Source organism: Ictidomys tridecemlineatus, chromosome 6 (assembly GCF_052094955.1).
Source record: "Ictidomys tridecemlineatus isolate mIctTri1 chromosome 6, mIctTri1.hap1, whole genome shotgun sequence".
Classification (NCBI taxonomy): Eukaryota; Metazoa; Chordata; class Mammalia; order Rodentia; family Sciuridae; genus Ictidomys; species Ictidomys tridecemlineatus.
Genome location: NC_135482.1, coordinates 197,227,403 through 197,233,463, shown reverse-complemented (window position 1 = coordinate 197,233,463; position 6,061 = coordinate 197,227,403).

Here is a 6,061-nt window from a genome sequence, read left to right as displayed (position 1 = left end):
ATTCTGGAGCAAATTGGATGTTTTTATTGGCCTTCTTAAATCGTGGCCGGTGTCTTCATTTCTTCTTACTTTTATTTTGGCAAAGCAGATCTATCCCTCAGCATGCTAGGAGATGCTACCATACCCACCGAAGTGGTAAAATCTGGTATTTACTGGCTTACACTCAACTCTACCACAGTCCTACCTCAGTCCAAGGTAACGCCGGATCACGTGGTCGGGGTGCAGAGGCTTCCTGCACGTCCACCCCAGGGCTCGAGCGTGGCCTTGGCCTCGCCGACCTGCTCGAGTGGACACAGGTTCCAGTCCAGGTACCTGCGATGTTGACTGGTGCACGGAGCCCAGCGTGGGACTGACAGTTCTCCATGGAAGTGAAATCTGGGATCGGACTTCGAAGATGGATTCGTAAATAATTCTTATTAAGTGTAACTGAAGCAACCTACTTTTGAAAATCATCAGTTGTATTGGGTGGTGGGGTGGGAGGGAGGGGTCCTGGGCGGGTGACTCTCTCTTTTTACCTTTAACAGGCTTGTCTATCCTTCTCTGTGTAGCTGTTCGTGTAGGTACTTCAAGTTGCAAAAGCCTTTTCTCCCCTGCAGGAGCTCAGATGCCCTGCTGCCCTGAATCCTGAGCTTACGTTCTCTTAACCAAAACCTCGTGTAGGCACGCTGGTGGTTCAGGCTGCTGGGGCCTGCAGGCTTCATGTTTGAAAGGTATTAACTACTGCTCTCGCGCTGGCCAACAAGGCGGCCCTGAAGAGAGAGAGAGAGAGAGAGAGAGACGGACGGAGAGAGGCATCGTAGCTAAGCTCCTGTGCTGAGCGGAAGGAGGAGAAAACCAGTCTCTCACAGTGCACGTCACTTGTCAAAGAAATCCTTGACAGACCACCCTGGTTTCACATTTTCAGTGTTCTGGAAATTTCAGTGTTGTGGCAATTATCGGTGATCACAGACGTCACCCAGCATGGCTGAGCGTGCCAGCAGACTGTGGGCCCCTGGTTGCTCCCTCGACACGCTCTGGAGGCTCGGCCTCCCCCAGTGCCTGTGCCCCTGGTGGTCCTGCAGAGGCTACACTCGTTCTTGGAGATGTGAGTTGTTGGTTTGTTTGGGGTTTTTTTTGTTGTTGTTTTGTTTCTGTTTGGAGAAAATATATATATATAAATATAAATATATAGAGATCTATATCACTATAGAGTAATGCATTAATCAAATGAGGCTTTTTAGAGGAAGACCAAAAAATTCCATGTCTTAAAAATATATTTAACGGCAATGCAAACGCCTTCCTGCTTCCGTGCTGAACTCAGAACAGAGGATTGTATTGCAAGACAAAGTTGAATGTAAAGTGATCCCCGAGCATTCTCCAGGTCTTTCTTTTCTGAAATCACACGTCACCATAACGCAGAGGCCACGCAGTGCTGGTCTGACCGTCAGCTCCCGAGCGTCCTTGGCACGCGGCGGTAAGATGTATGAAATGCCCTAGAGTTCTCTCTGGTTGGGGACTAGGAGCCCCCCGTGGTTTGCTGAGACTCCCCCAGCACAGTAGGATGAGGGGGAACTGCTGGACGCGGCGCTGGAGGAGTCGTGGCACGGACCGGGCGTCATGTCCCTGCTGCCACTTAGAAGGAGAAGAACACAAAGTCGATGATGTACTAAATTTTCCTCTATCCTGTACATTTCAAAAAGAAAAAAAAAAGGCATATGCAATATTTACATTTTTAATTTAGTTTACAGAATGGAACCAAAATGTGTAAATGTTATGTTTGCTAAAACTTCACAATGTACATTGGGTCTTTGTACATTTTGCCTGACTTACCTTAAATTTAAAATATTTTTTTGCTATATGAACTTTAACAGTTATTAAACAGTGTTTTCTTTGGGTACGTATTGTTTCTGGATATCAAGATGTTAAATATATTTCTCGTGTTGTGTTAGGACGAGAGACTCAACCTGCCCTGCTCCGTCTTCCGCTGTACACTCTGTACAGGGGGTCGACGGGTCGCTGCTGGAGACGAGAGAAAACTGGACTAGAGTAGCGCATTGTATTTAGTCTGTATTGACCATGGATGCCCTCCTTAATAGCCATATGCAATAAAATAAAATACATTATTTATGAAATGAATGACGCTCGGAGGATATTTTTCCTGCACGGATTCTGAATGTCACAGAAAGCCAATCTGCTCCTGGGGTTTTAGAGTCAATGAATAAATATTAGGCTCCTAAATAGACTTCCTTGGATACTTTCTAATTTTAAAACTTTTATTCTAGAAACCAGAAAATGTTCCTTAAATCACAAAACTTAATGAAAAATTAATGTGCTAAGAAAAAAAACCTTTTTATTTACAAGACCCAGTTCAGCGGGCTGCGTGCTCTTCTAAACGCTTTATGGATATGAGCTCCTTCATGGCCCATAACAGCCTCGGAGGGAGGAGTTGCCACTCCAGGTTTATGGATGAGGAGACTGCAGCACAGAGAGGTTAAGTGACTTTTCTCAGACACACAGCTCATGAGTGGCAGGAGTCAATCCCACCTTCTCTCCACTGTGCTCTCTCCCTGACGCACAGACACAAGAAGAGACACCAGCACACTCCTCCAGAGTACCAGGCAGTGTAATCCTCAGACCCAGCGGGTGCAGCTCAGCAGGTAGAAAACACAAGAGTGAGGGCAGCTGACTCTTGTCAAACAGTCCAGCGTCCTTGTCAGAAATCACTTTGCCCTAAAATCAGGGTCACGTGACGTGTGTGCTTCTCCCTTGAAAACACAAAATCAGAGCCTTCTGGGAGGTGGGCAGGATCGGTGCACACTGGTGTGGGGGGGCTTGTGGATGGGTCACTGGTTGGTGGGTGGGTCTGGGGTCTGCCTCCTGGTGTGCCTGCCCTGCCTCAGTGGAGCGTTGGGGCAGGCGGTGTGCGCTGCAGGGGGCTCACGTTGTCAGTCCCTGTCGTGGTGCTGAGTGAAGCCAGCCCTGCCAGGTGGGCAGCCGGCAGGAGCCCAGCTCAGGTACTTGTGCAGGTGGAGTTCCCTCCAGAGGTCTGGAAAGGACTCGGGTCACTCTGGAGTTCCACGGGAAAGCCCAGGAGGCACCGGACAGAGCTCCCTCGGGGCTGATTTTGGAGGAGCTCCATCCTGCCCTCCGCGGGGCAGATACACAGCCGGTTCTGTGGCTGTCAGCCTGCAGGTGTCCGAGCCTGACCTGCACCAGGATAGCAGCTGGTCCCCCACGCCAGGCCACCGGCCGGCTGGCCCATCAGGGATGTGTGCCTGCACCCACGGAGGGCGCTCCTTTGTGTCCCACCAGTGGGCGCGCAGAGGTGGGGGCGGTGATGCCCCTTGGGCACTGCCGTGGCCCTTCCCTGACGTCGCCCGTGAGGGCGGCTGTGCCCCTTCCTTGAGTGGTACAATGAGTGGACATCAGGGAGGGACCCCAGTGTGACGGGACTGCTGAGGCCGGTCACAGCTGCAGACCCAGAGCCCGGCCGGGTCCTCTCCGCTGCCTCTCCTGCGCTCAGCTCGTCCCTCCGTAGCCGCTGGGTGGCTTCCCTCTGCGAGTCATAAGGCCACCTTCATCTCACGAGTGTCCTGCTTTCCCTGTGTCCAGTTCTCAGATGGCTTTACACGGCTCACGGACATCCCTGCCTGGTTCAGGGACCCTGGTTCACTGGGTCCCTCTGAACACGCTCTGCCCGGGTTCTCTACACCACAAGTTTTCCTCTCCATTTTGAAATGCCCTCCTTTCACCCAGGAACTCAGAAAGCTCCAGCTGTTTACCAGACTTGCCTGCACCCTCAGAGAGCTGCCCAGCCCCTTCCCAGCCTGCCCCGGGCTGGGGTGTCTCCAGGGCAGATGCCACAGGGCAGGATCTGCACAGCCTTGTCCGTCACGCTGTTTGGGGGCCATGCTGACACAAACCAAAGCTTCGCACGAATGGGCTTTTTCCTAGAAAACAAAATGCGACCAAGTGGCTGTGTCACGGTGCCTTCAGCTGCAAACCCAATTCAGTGGCTGAGAGGGGTTGGGGCTGTTATAATAAAAAGCATAGAAGGTTTGGCTTGTGGTCAACCACCAGGCTCCATGGGTCTGGGGTCTGCCTCCTGGTTGGTGGGTGGGTCTGGGGTCTGCCTCCTGGTTGGTGGGTGGGTCTGGGGTCCGCCTCCTGGTTGGTGGGTGGGTCTGGTTGGTGGGTGGGTCTGGTTGGTGGGTGGGTCTGGTTAGTGGGTGGGTCTGGTTGGTGGGTGGGTCTGGGGTCTGCCTCCTGGTTGGTGGGTGGGTCTGAGGTCTGCCTCCTGGTTGGTGGGTGGGTCTGGTTGGTGGGTGGGTCTGGGGTCTGCCTCCTGGTTGGTGGGTGGGTCTGGGGTCTGCGTCCTGGTTGGTGGGTGGGTCTGGGGTCTGCCTCCTGGTTGGTGGGTGGGTCTGGGGTCTGCCTCCTGGTTGGTGGGTGGGTCTGGTTGGTGGGTGGGTCTGGTTGGTGGGTGGGTCTGGGGTCTGCCTCCTGGTTGGTGGGTGGGTCTGGTTGGTGGGTGGGTCTGGTTGGTGGGTGGGTCTGGTTGGTGGGTGGGTCTGGTTGGTGGGTGGGTCTGGTTGGTGGGTGGTTCTGGTTGGTGGGTGGGTCTGGGGTCTGCGTCCTGGTTGGTGGGTGGGTCTGGGGTCTGCCTCCTGGTTGGTGGGGTGAGTGCCTTTTCTGATGACCCTGTAGCTCTGGGGGTCCACTGGTGAGGGCTCCGCCCTGGGACCCAGCCACCTGGCGAAGCCCACCTCCTGTGTCCTCACTTGGGTGGGACGTCCGGTCTGAGGACTGGGGGACAGCAGCTCTCACAGCAGCTGGGGCTTGGTGGTGTTGGTCAGCATGGCCGGCGGCTGTGGAGACCCCTGGCTGGGCTCGGGCTGGACTTCTCCACTGGGTCAAGGGCCCGGCCCAAATCTAGTCTCTGAGAAGTTCCAGATGCTGATGCTGCTGGTCTGGGGCCACCCTTTGCCAACCTCGGAAAGCGAGGGGTTTCTCCTCTCGCCTCAACGCTGTCCAGGCTGGACACCCGGCAGCCGGTGGCTGGCCTCCCCGCCGGCCCTTTTCCTCTCCTCAGCCGTCCACGGGCCTGGGCTTTCCTGTTGGAGTCACCCCCTGTGTAGTAGAGGGTAGTGGCCGCTCTGAAGGGCAGGTCCTGCCCTGATCCTACCCGGTCAGGACGGCACCCCCTTGGGGACCTTTGGGGAGAGATGGGAAGACCCGGGACCACAGCAGCTTCCTGTGGCCAGCCCCGGGCCCAGGCGTCCTCCCGGGAGGGGACGGAGGAAGGGCTGATGCTGAGCTGAGGAGAGGCTCTGGGGCTGGCAGAGTCAGCTTCCTGAGAAGGGTGTGGCGGTGGGTGTCCAAAAGGGACCAAGGAGCAGGCACATGGCTGCCAGCTCCCCCGGAAGAGGGGACACCCCTGCTCGGGGATCTCACCTCCAAGTGCGTCCCCTGCCCACAGCGAGCAGGCCCAGGAGCCCAGGTGGTCTGTGACGGGGATTCGTCACAGAGCGCCAGCCAGCGGGAGGCTGGAGGAGCATCGCGGGCCACGGCTGCTCCTGGGGGACCCTGACCTAAGCCCAGCCCAGATCTTCCAGGGGCTTTGCTCTGGTGGTTGATCCTGAGCAGCCCGGGAGCCGTGCCAGGAAGGTGAGGTTGGAGGGCTGGGGCTTGGGCCTTGGAGGTGAGGCGTGGAAGCCACGGAGGGATGATGGGAAATCCGTCAGGTGACCTCAAGACAGCACTGGGCCAGAGAACGGGCACAGGGCAGAGAGAGGACATGTCCGGCTTCCAGGAGGAATCATTTTGCAACGAGGAGGGTGCTGAAATGCTGGCCTGGACGGCTACAGGGGCTTCCGTGGGGCCTGGGAGCCGCGGGCCCTGGGCTCGGCCACCGTCCCCCGGGCCTCGGCAGCTCACCCTGGGTGGAGGCAGGCTGCGGCCCTCTGCCCACGTGGACGGCTCCGCTGGACCCAGGCAGGGCACAGCCTACAGCTGACCAAGCCCGGTCCACCCTGCTTGGTCCCTGGGGTGAGGGGACTCAAGCACTGGAGCTCAGAGGCAG